Consider the following 21,452-nt stretch of genomic DNA (forward strand, 5'->3'; position numbering starts at 1 on the left):
GCAGACCTGGTGCAGTGCAATCTGCTGCATCCAATGCTTTTTAATGGGCTCACCTAACCCTACCCGTCACAGTGACGTCACTAGCTCCATTTGAGTGCATTGTGTCTGACATTGCATCGCTGAGTGATGCAGTCAATGTTTTTTTTTTTCAGTTGCCGTTTCTGTGTGGAGTTTGCATGTTCTCCCCAGGTTGGCATGGGTTTTTTCCACACTGTCCAAAGACATGCGTGTATGTGTGTTTCCCAATACTGGGTTGCAGCTGGAAGGCCATCCGCTGCATAAAACATATGCTGGATAAGTTGGTGGTTCATTCTGCTGTGGCTAATCCTCAGATGAATAAATGGACTAAGCCTAAGAAAATTAATGAATACATTAATAATAAGTCATAATAGCTATGTTTAATTGTTAAAAATAAAATTAAATGAATAAATGAACAAAAGCCTTCCTGTTTTGCTGAATGGCTTGAATGTTTACTGAATATTTGACATGATTTCACCCTTGTTGTTTGAAACATTAAAGGAATATTTCACCCCACTTTAATTTCGTTCTTCTGTTGAACACAAAACATGAAGTGCTGAAGAATGTTGGGAAAAAGCAGCCATTGACTTCTGTATTAGGAACAAAAATACTATGGAAGTCAGTGACTGTTTTTGTTTAGTTTGTCCACTTTCTCTGTGTTCAACAGAAACTCAAACAGGTTTGGAAACTTTTTTTTATTTTTTATTATTATGCGAAAAATGAGAATATACAATCATAGTACATTAAAAAGAAAATGGAGAGACAAAAAGAACACATTTAAAAAAAAAAACTAAACAAAAACAACAACAACAAAAAACAAAATAAAAACAATCAGAAGGGGTATATACATTACACATTAAAGAAAAAGTATGTATCATTTACAAATTTTAGTTGTTTTTAAAGCCTTTTTTGTAAAAGAGTTAGAAACAGTTTCAAACTAATACTGCATTTCAGTAAGCAATATATATATATATATATATATATATATATATATATATATATATATATATATATAAAGGTTTTTGGTTTGAAAATTTACATTTATGTATATATTTTAAGAAAATATATTTTCTTTTTATTTATAGCTTCTGTTTTATAATTAACAAAACCAAACAAAACATTTTCCCGTAGTAAGGAAAAGTCTTTACCAGCATTCTCAATTACAAAAAGAGAAAAGGTTTGGAAACGAATGGAGGGTTCATTCATTTTCTTGTCGGCTAAGTCCCTTTATTAATACTGGGTCACCACAGTGGAATGAACCGCCAACTTATCCAGCAAGTTTTTACGCAGCGGATGCCCTTCCAGCCGCAACCCATCTCTGGGAAACATCCACACACACTCATTTACACTCACACTCATACACTACATACAAATTAGCTTACCCAATTCACCTGTACCACATGTCTTTGGAATGTGGGGGAAACCGGAGCACCCAGAGGAAACCCACACGAATGCAGAGAGAACATGCAAACTCCACACAGAAACGCCAACTGAGCCGAGGCTCAAACCAGCGACCCAGTGACCTTCTTGCTGTGACAGCATTACCTACTGCGCCACTGCCTCGCCCATGAATGGAGGATGAGTAGCTAAATGATGACAGCCATTTTTATGTGAATTATCCATTTAAAGCAGATATTTACTTGCATGTAATATGTTTCCATGTAAATAAAATTACTTTTGGTCAATTTAATTTAATGTGCACAACAATATAGGTTAACAAATTTGACCTCCTTGTAGTAAAAGTGCTTGTCTGATTATCATGTTTGTGTTTTCTCCAGCAGAGGGAGATGTAGCACTGCTTTAAGCTTTGCGTTCACAAAGTGAATGACTGATGACTGAAGTTAGTTTATTATGCTAAAATAATGTTTAGATTATAGGAACAGCCCTATAGCTGTATTTAACTGATGCTAATATCCCAGGCAGCACATTTAAATAATGTTTTGATCATAAAAGTGTCAAAATGAAAGAAAAATAAAATGAAGAATCATTGTTAGTTTAATAAATCACATAAATAAATATATTTTAAACTGACAAACGAATATAAATCCTATATTAACATGTCTTCTTTTAATGCATGTTTTAAATGTAATTTAATAAAACATGTTTTTGAGTGTCTAACGAAACAGACAAAAATATAATGCAGTTTATTTAATTCGTGCTTTAAAAAGTTGATTGATCTGACAACAAAAAGTTGTCGAATTAATAGATAGATATATTTAAATGTGTTTATTTAATATGTGTTTTAAAATGTCACTTAATATAACAATGCATTTAAAAATAATTTTAAATGTATAAATATAGACAAATTTATATTTATTTAATTCGCGCTTTAAAATATAATTGAAATATAGACAATTTTAAAGCTGTTTATTTCAGTCATGCTGTAAAATGTAGTTTAATAAAATAATTGATTAAAATGTTTTTTTAAATGAATAAATATAGACAAATTTGGAGCTGTTTATTTAATTAGTGGTTTAAAATGTGACTTAATTTAACAATGCACTTAAAAATATTTTTTAATGTAGAAATATTGACAAATTTAAAGCTTTACTTTATCCATGCTTTAAAATGTCATTTAATAAAACAATGCATTAAAAATCATTTTAAATGTATAAATATACAAATTTTATTTATTAAATTTATGTTATATAGCATTGATTAATCAAACAAAAAAACTACATTAATACATAATTTTAAATTCACATTTTAATATACTTGTTTACATGCATATTCATGTCTGAATTATGAAAGTGATCAATTGTTTCTTTTTAAGTTTTAATTTAATTTAAAGTGTCCATGCACATGCAGCTTCACGTTCACGTCTTACAAATAGGCCTAATACTGTGCACAATTCGCGAAAGACTCTTAACAAAATTCACTGCCATTCAAGCTTAGCATGCTCACTCTTTACTTCTCTTAACATTCTGACGTCACAAAGTTTGATCCACACCAGAGAAAATCAGCATTACTCTACTTCCTGTCTTTTACTGCTATTTACTTTTGTCATTTTTGTTGTTGTTTTTTGTTATCCTATGTGCAACTATTTAAAACGGTAGCCTATTAATACCCTATTGTATTCCAGTTCGTTACAGATTAAATCCTGATTTTTGTAAAAAAAAAAAAAAAATTCACAGGTAACACTTTAAAATAATGGTCCAATAGTTAATTTATTTGCTAACATGAACAAACTATTAGTAATGTTTTTTATTACGGTATTCATTCATTATTTTTAACGTTAATGTTTAAAGTTCAGGTTAACTGCACTGTCCATTAACTAGAGTTAACAAGCACAACTTTGGATATTAATAAAGCATTAGTTAATCTCGAACTATGATTAATAAATGATTTCCAAGATTATTCATGCGTAGTTAATGTTAGTAAATATGTTAACTAAATGACTATTATTATAAAGTGTAACCATGTCGCTTTATAATGCACAAAGTAGCCTAATTAACATAACGCACAAGACGGTAATTTTGTTGTTGTTTTTGTTATGCAACAGTATGTACACATTTCAAACGGTACTAAAATCCTACTACAGTATTTTACATATTCAATTCAGATTTTTTTGGTGTATTTTTCTCTTCTAAAAAAAAAAAAAGCCGCATTAGAGAGCGCAATTAACTAACACAACACGCAAAATGAGCAAACACGTGCAGCGCTGATCTGAGAGCAGTAAATCCGCCCCCGGGCCGCGGCGGTTATGGGAGAGTCAGGAGTCTCTCCAGGATACAGTCAGGTGTCTGTCCTGGAAAACAAAACACAGGAGCAGATCCCGACCCTGCGCTCCTCTTCCTCCTCTGTTAGCTCTGACACTTGAGCAATAACTGTCTGAGCTTTTTGTCTTTTAATATCAGTAAACAGAAATGCAAGCTCTTGAAGGTGAGAATAAGCAAACATTATAAGTAACAATTACACACGTCTACATACACACACATATACAAACATATTAAATAAATATACAGGACTATGGTGTAAAATTATAAAGTCTCTGGATTTTTGTAGCTTTTTACTATTGGGATTTCTTCCTATATATTTACAGTTGAAGTCAGAATTATTAGCCTCTCTTTGAATTTCTTTTTTAAATATTTCCCAAATGATGTTTTGCAGAGCAAAGAAATTTTCACAGTATGTCTGATAATATTTTTTCTTCTGGAGAAAGTCTTATTTGTTTCATTTCAGCTAGAATAAAAGCAGTTTTTAATTATAAAAGAAATTTTAAGGTCAAAATTATTAGCCCTTTTAAGTTATAATTTTCATAGATTGTTTACAGAACAAACCATCATTCTACAATAACTTGCCTAATTACCCTAACCTGCCCAATATAGTTAAGCCTTTAAATGTCACTTTAAGCTGTATAGAAGTGTTTTGAAAAATATTATTTGCTGTAATAATGGCAAAGATCAAATAAATCAGTTATTAGAAATGAGTTATTAAACTATTATGTTTAGAAATGTGTTAAAGAAATCTTCACTCTGTTAAATAGAAATTGGGGGAAACAATAAACAGGGGGGCTAATAATTCTGACTTTAACTATATATATATATATATGTATATATATATATATATATATATATATATATATATATATATATATATATATATATATATATATATATATATATATATCTGCATTAAATGACAATTGATCAAAATAAAAGATGCCATGTTTTCAGACAGTTTTATTCATTCATATACAACACATACACACACAAATATTTTAACTTCATAAGAGTTAAGGAAGCAACATTTGGTGTAATTTTTAATCATACCTCATAGGAATATTTATTATTTTTACCAGTTGTCATTTCTGAAAAGAAAAATAGATAGTACTCTAACTGACAACAGTCTTGTCGCCTATCCATATTTTAGGAACAAGTAATAACTTGACTTCTAGTTGATCATTTGGTGTCAGAAGTGGCTTATATAAAAGGCAAAGGCCTCTAGATTACGCTTATTTTACCACAATAAAATATGATCATGCCTTGATTTTTAATGATTTAATTAGGACAGTAACAGTGGAAACAGAATTAATATCGTGTATGACTCCCATAATCTTGGAGGACTGCGTCCATACATCTCTGCACTGACTTAAATCACTGATTAATAAAGTCATCTGGTATGGCAAACAAAGCGTTCTTGCAGGACTCCCAGAGTTCATCAAGATCCTTTGGATTCATCTTCAATGCCTCCTCCTTCATCTTACCCCAGACATGCTCAATAATGTTCATGTTTGATGACTGGGATGGCCAATCCTGAGGAACCTTCACCTACTTTGCTTTCAGGAGCTTTGATGTGGAGGCTGGAGTATGAGGAGGAGCACTATCCTGCTGAAGAGTTTGCCCTCTCCTGTGGTTTGTAATGTAATGGGCAGCACAAATGTCTTGATACCTCAGGCTGTTGATGTTGCCATCCACTCTGCAGATTTATCGTACGCCGCCATACTGAATGAAACCCCAAACAATGATTTTTCCTTCACCTAACTTGACTGATTTCTATGAGAATCTTGGCTCCAGTAGGTCTTCTGCAGTATTTGTGATGATTGGGATGCAGCTCAATAGATGATTCATCAGAAAAATCGACCTTCTGCCACTTTTCCAAATGACCGACAAGAAGTCAAGTTATTATTTGTTGCTCTTACAACTAAGATCGATGACAAGACTTTTGTCAGGTAGTGTATTAAATATGAATGTTATAAGACCTTTTTTATAAAATAAAACAAATTATTCTAATTTAATTCCAATTATCATTAGACTTAAATCAACAAAGAATTTACCAGAGATGGGTTGCGCCTGGAATGACATCCGCTGCGTAAAAACTTGCTGGATAAGTTGGCGGTTCATTCCGCTGTGGCGACCCCGAATTAACAAAGGGACTAAGCCGACAAGAAAATGAATGAATGAATAAATCAACCAAGAAAAAGTAGTCTCCTTATTATTTGCATGCCTATTCATGTGTTGCATTATAAAAGCTATTATTTGTGTAATCTTGAAATACAATTATTAAAGCAATCAACAAATGATTAAAGCAAACAGACACGTATTAATAAAAATATATTTATAATGCAATAAAATATTTCTGTATACACTATTTTCTTGTTTTAATATGTTTTAATTAAAATATATTTAATTTTAAAAATTCCAGCATTTAATGAAAGCATTATAAACAATATGCTCTATAATATTTTCTTTCTCTTTTAATATATGATCATCAACAAATAATGATAGTGAGTAATAGTTTTCGGTCAAGGCTTCTCCTGCATGCACGTAATAGTTTGTTGTCTCTGCATTTGTTTTACTGCCGTAAATGAACTATGTCAAGCCTATTTCCAATCAGAGGGAGCGAACGCTGTGTGTACATTACAACAGGTTACTTCATTAGCATATCCAGTAAGCAGACTCTACACTGAGTTTACCAAGAACTGAAGACTCAGATCATAATCAACTCACAAACACTGTCAGAATTACCAAAAAAACAAAACAATTCATTGATTATATTATTACAAATGTGAGCTGTAGAGCAGACTGTTTATCCCAAAGTCTAGCAGTGCTTTAATAAAGTGTACGTCATAATGTCTGTGTTCTCCTCTCAGGTTTCACTCACCTGTACACATCATAAACCCAGGTTAGTTATTTCCCACCTGCCCGCTTTGCTCTTACCTGTCCTGAAACGAAAGCCGTGTTGTAAAGCAGCCTCTCATAACCCCACAAAACTTATGCAATTTCCTGCCAGATGAAAGGAAACTTTAAAAACACACTTTATTGGCAAATAAGTCCACCTACACCCTGCCATTGGAAATCTCCTTCAAACAGTCAAAGCCCGAGAGCAGAGAGAATGAAAACAGGCCCGTGTTTGCTCTCCGGGTCTGTATCTCTGATAAATGTCACCTGCGTGTTCCCATTCATCCACAATGGAGATGTGAACATGAACACACACACACACCATACAGCTATCTTCATGGGGACTTTACATAGACTTAATTGTTTTTCTACTGTACACACGGTATATTCTCTCCCCCTACACTTAAATCCAACCCTCACAGGAAACAATCTGCATTTTTACATGCTCAAATACTTCATTCTGTGGGATTTATGAGCCGTTTTTCTCATGGGGGCAAAAAAATGTCACCGCAAGGTCAAAATTTACTGGTATTGCTATACTTGTGGGGACATTTGGAAAATAAATGCACACACATACACACACAGTGTATGCTTCAGGAAAGTCTTCAGCTTTGCTGATTTGAACATAAGGAAAACAAGCTATACACACACACAAACACACACACACACACACACACACATACACACACTTAAATGTTGACTATGAGTGATTCTAGGCTTGTATTGTCATACGTTTCAGGAAACTCTTCAGCTCTGCCAGTTTGTCTTCAGGCTTTTTTCTTTCTGTCACGATCAAGGAGAACACAGAAACCTACATCTATGTCCACTCAAACACGGAAGTAAGCAGGACACACCCGGAGCCATAAACGCTGGCAGAAAGCCCTGAATCGTATGCAGATACCTGAAGCACAATTCCTGCTCAATGAACAATAACAGAAAAGAAAGGAGGGAAAACACAATAGAGGACAGAGCGATGGTTATATGTAAAGCTTACTCCGCATCTCACAGTTTATGACTAAAAACAAGAAAACAAACCTACTTAATTTTTTCCAGTACTTAAAATTTAATCAAAATACACCTGAGAAGAAAAATGTAAGTAGGCTGAGAGAGCTCAAACGCACTCTAAGTAAAGAAAACACATGCAAATAGAAAACACTACAACAAAACCGAGAGAAAGTGTTTTCATTAGTTTGACAAAACACGTGAACACAGATTCTCACAACATATGCAATACAGAAACACCCTGCAAATAGCGCTGACCACAATGGATATGTTTTAGGGGAACCTCATAAGTGATGAACCTGACTGCTTCCAGTTTAAAATCAGCGGTGGTGTCAGAGATCGTGAGTTTTTTTTTGTTTATTTCCATGTCCTGATCATAGGGTTCCTTGATGTTTATATATTTTTAACTCTTATACTATGACGAATTGCACAACTACAGAGTATGAGTTAAAGGGTCACGAAACACCAAAACACAGTTTTTGAGCTGTTGACAGTCGTATATGTGTCCCACACTGCTAAAAACACTATTAGGACGCCTATATTTCACTAAAAAGTGTAAATTGGTTGTTTTTGCGTTATTTCAAGCAAATTCGTACTTCCGGTTTGAAACTAATTTTTGAAGCTGCGTCACAGTCATGACATAATAGCGTGTATTCCAGCATGCGGACTGGACGCCTGTGCCAGAGTGTGTCTTATTACGTCTTACAGTGTGATGCATTAATGCATGAGTAAGGCTTGGTTCAAACCAATCAGCGCGCTCTATTGTGCAACTTCATTAATATTCATTACTGTCACAGTGTTTAGGTGACAGAGACGCCACGTTGTGTTGGCAAAACAAGCGTGAAGTGTTGCTTTTATAGTTTGCTGCAGTTAAGTTTCATTTCATTTTCTCTCTGTGAGGGCTCAGAGTCACGTGTGGATTAACAGTGTACGCGACGCTCGACAACAATAACTTACGTGTCTAAGGAGGAACATTGTTTACCTGAGAGCTGTTCTCATCTGCAAACGCTGAGATCCGGATTCGCTTGTAGTATTCTCTTTATAAAGTCGCGGCTCTAGTTGCTGGTGATTGTCCTGTCTCTACAGATTTGGTAAGTGAGCGACCAGCGCTCTTTGTTTATTCAGTTTGTTCGTATCGAACTAAGTTAACCATTGCACCGAGTGTAAACATGTTAGCACCACAACCAAACTTTAACCTTGTGTAGGGTTTTCACCGCATTTAGTGACCGGAATAACACACGCGGCTTTCTGACGCTACCTGCCGTGTGCATCTAAGTGTCCGGGAAATGCTGAGGTTTTTTTCTCTCATTCGCCGTGCGGTATCAAACATTGCATGAAAAATACACGCTTAGAGCAGTTCCTCGAATCAAATATCTCGTTTGTCGCGTGGGTCATGAATGAATACCCTGAATGAAAGAGCCAAACTGCAGTTAAAGTCCACCATTTAATAATTTGGCAAATAATTCGACTTCAGATGTCCATGTAGGTTAAACACCATCACTTTCTACTGTGTGTGTGTGTGTGTGTGTGTTTTGACTCTGAAACACGCGCACGCCCAAATAGACACTCCCACACCATCCCACTTTAGTTCCTCCGACACTCCCCCCTAAACAGAGCTGGACACGCCCACTTTTCTGACTTTTTCCAAAGTAGAGGTGTGAAAACACCCTGCTGAAACAAGGGGGTTTCATGGCCCTTTAATACCTTCAGGGAAAAAGCTTTAGAGTACCTTGCTGTAGATTAAATGGATATAAAAACTTAGGTGAGCGTTAATGAACAATGATGGCTTAGACTAAGGGTTTACTCACACTATGTACAGTTGCCTTGAACCGGGCCAAACCACGCTTCTCCCCCCCCTCGTCTCACCTGATGGCCCGCAGTCCCATTACATTCGGGCCTGAGCACGCTTACGTCATTGATGTTGCCCTGTTTAGTAAGCCCTTTCGCTCAGCTCAATGGTGATTTCTTTAGTTATACTGTTCTAGTCGTTTGGGATGAAGTGACACGCAGTCAAATATTTTGCCGAACAGATCAGTCACTTTTGACGCTCATAAACAATGTCCTCATGCTGCATGAATTAGGAGGTTTGCTAAAGGTTTGCTGTCGTAGTAGTTGTTTCAGTTGTGCTCATTCATGCCTATAGAAAAGATGAAATACGCATGCAAGTCACTATTTACACAAAAATCTCCCTACTTTCACAAATTGTTCACAGATAACAGTGCTGTTTTTAAAACTTTCAGCCTTTTAGAAAGTGAAATCTACTTTCAGCCCCTTTTTAAAAACAAGTTTGGATCATTTTATGGTCCATCAGCACATCGGAGTCATCTTTTGATATGTGGTGAGAGTAACCAGCCCACATTTGTTCTGAAAATCCTCCAAATAACCTGCACGTCAGGTTGTTGTATCGGCCACCTGCATCATCCCTGACCAGGATGCGGTTTGTAATCCTCAGGCTCGGAGCGACCATTGTCAAATTGTCATATAGCGTGGAGACTGCAGACATAAGATGAACACGCCTACCGCATTGATATCACACACACACACAAACCTCACCCTTCTCTAGACAGATTCAACGGCTTACATTTAGCCTCTTCTCTATCAGCACAATTAATACTCTCACATACTGAATAATTCTTAATCTGAAATACAAACAAACCTACATATTCCTGAATTGAATTACTGTAAACCATACACTTTTTTATTGCAAACAAAAGTGATTCTTTCATGGTGTTGGAAGGAGAAAAACAGCAGTTATAAACAGCTTCAGGGTTTCCCAGGATTATAGACCATTTTGAGGGATGAAAACAAAAATAATGGTACCGACGTATTTCCCATTTTACATTATTAATTTTTATAGCTTCAGAGAATCCAAAAAGAGCCACATATTGATAAATAACATTATGATAGCTGTTTTAACATTAAGTTATGATTGAATTGCCTCTTGTTACAGTTATGAAATAGTTTGAAAACAAGCAGGAAATGTTCATAGACCAATGAGATCAACACATTAAAATGGTCTATAAAAATACACCTATATTTCTGTATTGAACTTCACTGAAACGAAATTAAATGAACTCTAAGTTTAAAATTTCAGGTAATAATCTTTATAAATGAAAGTATTTTATATTAGAATTATTCATTCATTCATTCATTTTCCTTTAACTTAGTCTCTATTTCAGAGGTCGCCACAGCGGAATGAACCACCAACTATTCCAGCATATGTTTTAAGCAGCGGATACATGTTCTCCCCGGTCTCCACCACAGTCCAGACACATAGCGTATGTGGGAATTGACTAAGCTAAATTGACTGTAGTGTATGGGCGTTTCCCTGTGATGGGTTGCAGCTGGAAGAGCATCCGCTGCGTAAAAACATATGGTGGATAAGTTCATTCCGCTGTGGTGACACCTGATTAATAAGCCGAAAATAAAATGACAACTGTGCCTTTTTTTGTTTTTAAACTGACAAGAAATATGAGTATAATTATCGTTTTATTTTATCATATTATTTTCATTGTCATGTTAACTAAAGTTATTAACCAAATTTAGCACATGAAAAAAATTAGGAGATGACCCTATTGCCACTTTACTTCAGTGCACTAATAATATACAGCGCTCAGCATATGAGTTCACCACTCACAAATCTCTCTTTTCAATTCATATTTTTAATAGGAAAACATAAAATGTTATATTTGTGCATATACATTAGATTAGTCAGTACTGAAGCCAAATCTGGAGCTTATCTAACAAAATAACCTTACGATAACGGTCCAAAAACTAGTACACACACATTTATATGTCATAGAAAAATATCAAATTCAAATTTAAAAAAAAGAGGAAAAATCAAGAGAAATAAAAAGAAAAATTTTGTTGAAATTTGTGGTTTGTAATTGTTTTTGCAATATTTTGCCTGAATTTATTATATTATCTTTCAGTTTCTAAATATGTTCTGTGACTAAAATATTATTTGAATAAATATATCTGTTTAATAAATCAGTTTTGTTTAAATGCATCAAAATAAATTGCCTATATTCACTGAGAATCGGATAAAAATATTTATTTTCAAAATGGGGTGTACTCAATTATGCTGAGCACTGTATTTAAAATGTAAAAGCTAGACCTAGGTTGGATAATTAAATTTTTTTAATGTAATATAGAAAACCTAAACTTTGTGTTTAGTTAATGTAAATTATAGAATTATATTGAGTTGAATTTTAACCTGTTTTAGTTTTTTATTCTGCTGAACACTAAAAATTTTGCAGAATGTGGAAAAACAGTATCCATTGACCTCCATACATATTTTTCTTTTTAACTATAGACAACAATGGTTATTTATGAAGTGTGCTTCACACAGGTAAGTGGGCTTGATAAACCACCAGTAGAAACACTCTTTTCTCTCTCTAAAAAAAAAACAATCCCTCTATTTTACTCTTGAATTTAATTCTTTCAGCACTAGCAGTTCCAATCCAGGCTCATTACTGATACGTACCCTTATATACATTTGTGGAGATCGCGAAATATGTCCCAGCAGGTACTTTTTTTTTGTGCAATTTTTGTTTTCACACCTGCTCTTCTCACGTAAATCCACCAGAGGCCGCTGCTGACTGACTGACCAACCGATCAAACCGCCCACCCCCTTCCCTAAACCCAACAGACATCATTTTCAAAAGCGATCCAGAAAAAGAAAAGCCATCGCCTGATTTTTTTTAACACATTTTTAGATCTTACCACATTATCACCCTGTTATTTACTTGTTTATTTAATTTTTATGCCTTTTGTTTCTGTCTTATCTGCTTTCTGGAACTGTTTTTCGACAGACTCGAACCCCATGATCGTGGTCAGCTCCTCTCTGCATCTCAAGTCCGCCAATGTATGAGGCGAGCTACTGGGCAAACTAGTAACAGCGGAAAAGCCATTTATACAGAGGTCAGAAGCCAACAGAAGCCATCAGCGGCATTATTCCAACCCCGTAGCATTCGTTTTAAAGACGAAATGCAGCCATACATAACCCTGGCTACATAATTCGCGATCTCCACAAATGTATAACAGGGATATGTATTCACAATGACCTGTATTGCGCAGTTCCTTTGTATAATTAGCACTTCTTGTGTGTATTGCCTCTTCTTGTTGAATCGCTGAATGCCTCCTCAATTGTAAGTCGCTTTGAACAAAAGCAACTGCTAAATGACTAAATGTAAATGTTATCATAACAGCATTCTTCAAAACATCTTCTTTTATCTTCAACAGTACGCAAGACAAACTTTATAACTGCCTGAGGGTGAGTTAATGATGAATACATTTACATTTGTGGGTGTACTGTCCCTGATCTCAATTCAGTAGGTCATGAAGCTCTGGTGTAAACAAATTGTATTTTCTAGCGAATGTTGGCAGGATCTGCCAGAAGTGTGAGCGAGGGACAAAAACAGAGAGAGAAAAGGTGAAGGCTGGAAGATGGTGTGTGGAGGAGGGGATGCTGGGATCCAGAAGGATTGGTTAATGGGGTTTGAAGGTGCAGAGTGGCATAAGTAACTCATTACCCCGTCTGGTCGAACGAGGCCGGTGTGCGGGAAGAGGCGGACTCGCAGGAACCTGTTATTGATCCGGTCTTCAGTTTGTGTCCCACTCACACTCCATGACACACAGCGATAAGCCAAGATTGAGCAACAGAGACCTGCAGCAGACCCAGAAAACAAAAAATAAACTCAAATGCTATACATGCACATCTTTTAAAGACAGATTGAATAGGTCAGAGGTCATTGCTTCGTCAAAATGATGCAATGCATGATTTAGGAAGGAATCTGTGTGGTAATTTTCTTCAGGAACAAGATGTTTCATTTTAAAACAGCTCATAATGTGAGAGCAGCAAGGCTGTGAATCTGCCTTACAGTCATTTTCTTGCTTCTATTGAACTCTCCTAGCAGAAAAATGTGATCTAAACATGTTCAAGATGTCATTAATGATGCATAATTGACTAGATTGTGTAATGTGCAAGGTTACTAGGCAAAAACTGTGGTGTAAATAAACAAACATATTTATTTACATGACAAAAGTGATGACATTGTTTGATTAGGACATCGCCCGAAACCAAAAAAGATCTAAAACAGAATTAATAATAAAAATAATGACGACAATAAAAATGTACAAATAAAAATGGATGATGTAAAAATGGCTCAGTGGTTAGCACTGTCACCTCACAGCAAGAAGATCGCTGGTTCGAGTCCTGGCTGGGTCAGTTGGCATTTCTGTGTGGAGTTTGTATGTTGGATTCATCCAGGTGCTCCGGTTTCCCCCACAGTCCAAACACATGCGCTATAGGTGAATTGAATAATCTAAATTAGCCATAGTGTCTGAGTGTGAATGTGATTGTGTATGGATGTTTCCCAGTACTGGGATGTAACTGAAAGGGTATCCGCTGTGTAAAACATTCTGGAATAGTTGGCAGTTCAGTCTGCTTTGGAGACCCCTGATAAATAAAGAGACTAAGCCGAAGGAAAATGAATGAATTAATTAAGTTCTGTTGGACAATGTTAGTAGAGAAATCACTAGAAAATATATACAGCAAATTAACAGTTTCCATGTTTGGTAATACATGTTTGGTTTTATTTTAATATGCTTTTGAACTACTTACTGGGACAAACAACTTTTGAAAATGTTGAAAAAGTGACTTTTATTGATATCTGTAACAGTTTGGAGTGATATATTCTCTAGATTTGTGTTGCAAATTACAGTACAAAGACCTGATCACAAATAGCAATTAAAATCAATATAAAGTAATTGAAATCTGTGAAATAATTCTGTTATTTTGCTTTCTTATTTCTCTCTCTATATATTATTGCTTACACCAGTGGTTCTCAAACTTTTTTCATCAAGTACCACCTTAGAAAAATTGTCTCTCCAAGAACCACCAAAATGAGCAGCATTGAAATACAGTAGCGTAGTTGGCCCAGTAAAGCAGCTACAACTCTGCACAGTTAAAAAACCTGGCAGATTACCTCAGAAATATAGCCTATATATAATATATGGCATATTATATACATCATTTTTAATAAATTTTGAATTATATGTAGCATGTACATGACATTTTTCATTCCTCCATGTACCACTAGAAAGAAGCCCACGTACCACTAGTGGTACACGTACCACAGTTTGAGAACCACTGGCTTACACAATATAATGTTTAAACTACTAACATTTTCAATTCGAAAATTGACTTCAACATCAACAGAGATCAAGGTTCAATTATACAAATCATAACCACAAATAAACAGATATGTAAACCCCAAAATATGAAAACTGCTAATTAACATTTCTAACTTTTAAAAACTTCTAAAAAATTCTAATCAGCCAATCACATGGCAGCAAATAGACATGGTCAAGAGGATCTGCTGCAGTTCAAACCGAGCATTAGAATGGGGAAAAAAGGTGAAGAAGGGTGCAAATGCCTTATTGATAGCAGAGGTCAGAGAATAATGGACAGATTGGTTAAAGCCGATAGAAAGGCAACAGTAACTCAAATAAGCACTCTTTACAACCGAGGTATGCAGAAGAGCATCTCTGAACACACAACACGTCCAACCTTGAGGCAGATGGGCTACAGCAGCAGAAGACCACACCGGGTGCCACTCCTGTCAGCTAAGAACAGGAAACTGAGGCTACAATTTACACAGGCTCACCGAAACTTGCCTGGTCTGATGAGTTTCGAGTTCCTCTTTGACATTCGGATGGTCGGGTCAGAATTTGGCATTAACAACATGAAAGCATGAATTAGTCCTACCTTGTATCAAGGGTTCACGCTTGTGGTGGTGGTGTAATGGTGTGGGGAATATTTTCTTGGCAAACTTTGGGCCCATTAGTACCAATTGAGCATCGAGTCAACGCCACAGCCTACCTGAGTATTGTTGATGACCATGTCCATCCCTTTATGACCACAGTGTACCCATCTTCTGATGGCTACCTCCAGCAGTATAACGCACCATGTCATAAAGCGCGAATCATCTCAGACTGGTTTCTTGAAAATGACAATGAGTTCACTGCACTCAAATGGCCTCCACAGTCACTAGATATCAATCCAATAGAGCACCTTTGGGATGTGGCAGAAGGAGAGATTCAAACAAATCTGCAGCAGCTGCGTGATGCGATCATTTCAATATGGACCAAAAAAGGAATATTTCCAGTACATTGTTGAATCTATGCTGGTGTACCTAATAAAGTGGCCCGTGACTATATATATATATATATATATATATATATATATATATATATATATATATATATATATATATATTGCCTAATTACATTGTATATATATATGTATATATATATATATATATATATATATATATATATATATATATATATATATATATATATATATATATATATATATATATATATATATATTTACAATGTAATTAGCCAATTATGTTCTATAATTAATCAACTATAATTAATATATCCTTCATTCATTTAGAGATTAGGTAAACAACCTAAATGCACTTTAATCAAAGAAACACCCATAATGGATGTTCTGAAAGTTTTTATTAAGCAGCAAGTAATCATTTCACAGTTGTGTGTCAGGCTTTCCACAGTGACATAAAGCCTGATGTTTTTTTTTCCCATTCAGCGCTCTCTTATCTACTCGATTGCGTAGGTGATGTGTCATTTTTTGTTCATTGTTATATCACTTCTCCAATCTCCTCTACAGTGTCAAAGGCACGTCGGAGTAGGCCAGATACCGTTATATGCTGATGAAAGTCATGTGGTCTCTTAGTAACTCGGGGTTATTGATATATCTGTATATACACCTCCTCTGTCGAGCTTCTCTCTTCTCTGTTCCCCCTCTGCGCTCTTATCAGCTGCTGGCCTTGAGCCCCCACACCTGTGACAGAGGGACTGGACTCAGCGCTGGGCTACTCATTAACCAGCGTTTCCTCCTGCACAACAGACACAGACGAGTTTGGAGACGGATAGACTCTCAGCCTTAGACATCACGCTAAGCACTGCTCACAAACGACTGATGCATGTGGCACACTTTTCTGGAAACACTTCAGCAGATCATCAGTCGTCCTCTGATTGGTTTAAATGTACACGATTTCTGGGAGTCAAGTGTGCGGATGTCTTAAAAATCCTGTCTGGAAACAAGTCGGATCGGATAACTAAGATGCTATGTTTATCTCAGTCTGTGTTTACATTCATTCATTCATTTATCAGGGGTCACCACAATGGAATGAACCACCAACTATCCCGGCATGCTGTATGTTTTACAAAGGGGATGGCATCTACATGCATGTCCTACTGATTTTCTTTATGTTTTGCTGACAGATCTGTTAAGAAGATTGGTTGTAAACTTTTAAAGACGCTCGTGAATAAATGATGCACAGTTGCGCAATTCTTCACTCAAAAAATGAATTTTGCTGCTTGTTTAAAAAATATTTAAGATTTAAACAGATTTATATCACCTGAAAGTAGAATAAATAAGCTTTGCATTGATGATTTTTTTAGTATAGGACAATATTTGGTCAAGGTACAACTATTTGAAAATATGAAAGTGTTCAAAATAATTCACAATACTGAGAAAGTTGCCTTTAAAGTTACAAATTAATTAAGTCTGAATTAAGGTCTTAGCAATGCATCAAACCCAGTGGGCTTTTGAGTACTTTCATTTATTTCTGAGAGTCTGGTCACCGTGAATAACCAATGCAGGCTCATTATTGATAATTACCCCTGTATACAACTCTGGAGATTTTGAAATACATTCCAGGCGCTACGTTTTTTGCAGTTTTAGTTTCCGCGAATCCACCAAAGGCTGCTGTGTTTGCTTTTTGAGATCTCAGATTGCTTTCGCCGGTGCCATTCGTACCTGTTGTTGTCGTGTAAATTCACCAGAGGCCGATGTTGACTGACTGACCAATTGACTGACTGACTTACTGCCTGACTGAGCGATTCCCCCACCCACCACCTTCCCTAAACCCAACTAACAGCGTTTTCAAAAGAAATCCAGAAAGAGAAAAGCCCTCGCGGCTGCCTGATCTGTACCATGTTTTCAGATCTTACCACCATCTTGTTATTAACTTGTTTATGTTAATTTTTGCCTTTTTGTTTTGTTTTACCTGCTTTCTAGAACTGTTCTTCGCCGGACCCTTTCGTCGTGGTGAGTCTGCAGTCGTACGTGGTGAGCTATTGGGCAAACTGGTAACAGCGCAAAGCTGACCACATGGAGGTAAGCGGTCTGCTGGTAGTGCAAAAAGAGTAGTGTTCGTTTAATAGATGAAATGCAGCCATATGTAGCTCTGGCTGCATAATTCGCAATCTCCAGAAATATATATGGTAATGTGTTTACACAATGAGCCTGTGTTGCAACCAACTGTTCTGACAGATGCAAAAATGCAAACATGTTTTACATAGTTCAGGTGTTGATGACGATACAAAAGCATTCCAGAATTTACTGATCCTCTACTTGTACCAAGTCTGTTTGAGTTTCCTTTTTCTGCTGAACACATGAGAATATATTGTTTAAATAAAATGTATTTCAAGTAAAGTGTGGTTTTCATTTACATGGAAATGTTAATTTTTTACATATTAAGTAAATCTAATCAAAATGACAGAGGGTGCTTTGGTAAAGTCTAGATTGGATATGTGGCCGGCCGGAAGTGCGATATGCACATTAATAAAGCAGCATTTTTTCATGACACTGTATAACAATAATTAATATTTTTACAGTACTGTGAAGGTTGGGTTTAGGGTTGGGGTGGGGGTAGGCGTTAATAAAATACAAATTTAAATAAATAATAGAAATAATTCACATTAACTTCCGGCCGCAAACGTATCCGCTCTAGTAACAACTGGGTGCTCTCAAACGAAACACCAAATACCCATGAAGAAGAAACCCAGGAAATCACTAAAGCGCTTGCTGTACAATATTTAATTATATATTCATGTATTCATTCCTTCATTCATTCATTAATTTTGTTTTCACCTTAGTCCCCTTTTAATCAGGGATCGCCAAAGCGGAATGAATCGCCAACATATCCAGCATATGTTTTACGCAGCAGATGCCCTTCCAGCTGCAACCCATCACTGGAAAACATCCATAAACACTTAGGAAACTCTTAGGTCTTAGGAAACTCACACCAACACAGTGAGAACATCCAAATTCCACACAGAAATGCCAACTAGCCCAGCCAGGACTCGAACCAGTAACCTTCTTGCTGTGAGGTGACAGTGCTTACCACTGAGCCACCGTGCCGCCAAAACATCCATTAATAAAAAGTATAAAACTACACTTATACAAGTTAAAATACAAAACAGCCTTTAGCTTCCATAGAATATTTTGTTCATACTATGGATGTCAATGGCTGCTCTTTTGCCTAAAGTGTACATATCAGTATCTCAACAGTCTCTTGAAAAGGTACCACAGTGAGTTTTTGAGTACCTTTAATTCTGAGCCTGTGTTTACTGTAAATAATTAATCTTTTTAGACGCAAAAAATGCAGATTTTTACTTAAGTCATGAGTTAATGGAATAATTCACCCTAAAAATAAAAATTCTGCCATCATGTACTGATTCTCCACTTGTTCCAATTCTGTTTGAGTTTCTTTCTTCTGTTAAACACAAGAAAAGATGTATTAAGAAATGTTAAAAAACAGCCATTGACTTCCATTGAGTATTTTGTTCCTACTCTGGATGTTAATTTCTGCTTTTTACAATATTCATCTTGTTTCGTGCTCAACAGAAGAAAGAAACTCGCATTTTAATTCCTGAGTCCCTTTAATAGTGGCTATGCGGCATGTTAACTAATTAACTAGTGTTATCAAGATATCAGAATAACTTTCATGCTGTGTCTGACTCTCTGGTGATATCAGCTTCCTTATTCCTTTTCTTTCCGCCTATTTCTTTGGTTCCTGAAGGAATGTTGCTATAGCAGAGTTAGATAGACTGCTGCTGGGTGGAGCTCAGACCTGGTCATTACAGAAAAAAAATCCTTCATCTTACCTGCTGGTGGGGGGGCCTGAGCTCCGTCCTGGGACTTGACCAATCATTAATAAAGATGGTATGTGACCATGTTATCAGTTGGCTTTGAGCCAGGGCAGCGAATGGGGACTGAAAGAGTGTTATCTGTCCACTGTGGACGACACAAGCACCTCTTAACCTCTCTAACTTTCACAATAAATGCTCAAGAGAACACTTACCTGAGCCAGGGGTCGCTCAATAAAATGTCATTTACAAACACTTATTTGCATGCTTTTGCACACTTTTGCAACCTCTGCATGTGGTGCTTGTGGTGAGTTACATTTAAATATAAATCAACAGATTGTCAATGAGAAATTTATACTGGAAGCGGTTTCTCCAAAACTTTAAAAACTAGAATTAGTGAGCAACATTTTTCATTCATTCATTTTCTTGTCTGCTTTGTCCCTTTACTAACCTGGGGTTACCACAGCATAATAAACCACCGACTTATCTAGCACCAAAATTGTTTTCAAAAGCACCAGCTGACCCGCTCCCTGCCTTCCCTAAGTCCAACCAACAGTGTTTTCAAAAGCACCGATTGATCCGCCCACCCCCTTCCCTAAACCCAACCAACAGTGTTTTCAAAAGCACCGATTGATCCGCCCACCCCCTTCCCTAAACCCAACCAACAGTGTTTTCAAAAGCACCGACTGATCCGCCCACCCTCTTCCCTAAACCCAACCAACAGTGTTTTTAAAAGCACCGATTGATCCGCCCACCCCCTTCCCTAAACCCAACCAACAGTGTTTTCAAAAGCACCGATTGATCCGCCCTCCCCCTTCCCTAAACCCAACCAACAGTGTTTTCAAATGCATCGATTGATTCGCCCACCCCCTTCCCTAAACCCAACCTAGAATGTTTTCAAAAGCACCGATTGACCCGCCAACTCCCTTCCCTAAACTCATCCAAGTGATATCAAAAGCACTGATTGACCCGCCCACCCCCTTCGTAAACCCAACCTATAATGTTTTTAAAAGCACCGATTGACCCGCCCACCGCCTTCCCTAAACCCAACCTATAATGTTTTTAAAGCACCGATTGACCCGCCCACCCCCTTCCCTAAAGTCAACCAAGTGATTTTAAAAGCACTGATTGACCCGCCCACCGCCTTCCCTCAACCCAACCTATAAATGTTTTTAAAAGCACCGATTGACCCGCTCACCCCTTTCCCTAAACTCAACCGAAAGCGTTTTTAAAAGTACCAATTGACTCGCCCACCCCCTTCCCTAAACTCAGCCGAAAGTGTTTTTAAAAGCACCGATTGACCCGCCCACCCCCTTCCCTAAACCCAACCTATGTTTTTAAAAGCACCGATTGACCCGCCTACCCCCTTTCCCTAAACCAAACCGACAGTGTTTTAAAAGCACTGATTGACCCGCCCACCCCCTTCCCTAAACCCATCCGATTGTGTTTTTAAAAGCACCGATTGACCCGCCTACCCCCTTTCCCTAAACCAAGATAACAGTGTTTTAAAAGCACTGATTGACCCACCCACCCCTTCCCTAAACCCAACCGATAGTGTTTTTAAAAGCACCGATTGACCCGCTCACCCCTTTCTCTAAACCCAACCGATAGTGTTTTTAAAAGCACCGATTGACCCGCTCACCCCCTTTCCCTAAACCAAGCCAACAGTGTTTTTAAAAGCACTGATTGACCCGCCCACCGCCTTCCCTAAACCCAACCTATAATGTTTTCAAAAGCACTGAATGACCCGCCCACTCCCTTCCCTAAATTTGACCAACAGTTTTAAAAAGCAATCGAGAAATAGAAAAGCCCTCACGGCCCTCACGGCAGCCTGATTGTTAC

General features: G+C 36.8%; 1 long non-coding RNA gene across 6 annotated transcripts in view; it reads right to left on the reverse strand.

The window, feature by feature from the left end:
* Positions 1 to 4,691: 4,691 nt before the first annotated feature.
* The window catches only part of LOC137488230 (uncharacterized), a 72,983-nt gene continuing 56,222 nt past the window's right edge, over positions 4,692 to 21,452 (reverse strand). For 3 of the 6 annotated variants that reach the window (XR_012393862.1, XR_012393859.1, XR_012393860.1), the window contains one exon: positions 10,314 to 13,308. This is a non-coding gene — a long non-coding RNA (uncharacterized lncRNA). Of the gene's footprint in view, positions 5,894 to 10,313; positions 13,309 to 21,452 lie in introns of those variants that run through there. The other 3 variants (XR_012393863.1, XR_012393861.1, XR_011007183.2) reach the window with 2 other exon arrangements.

The sequence above is a fragment of the Danio rerio genome, chromosome 18 (genome assembly GCF_049306965.1).
Source record: "Danio rerio strain Tuebingen ecotype United States chromosome 18, GRCz12tu, whole genome shotgun sequence".
NCBI classification, from domain to species: domain Eukaryota; kingdom Metazoa; phylum Chordata; class Actinopteri; order Cypriniformes; family Danionidae; genus Danio; species Danio rerio.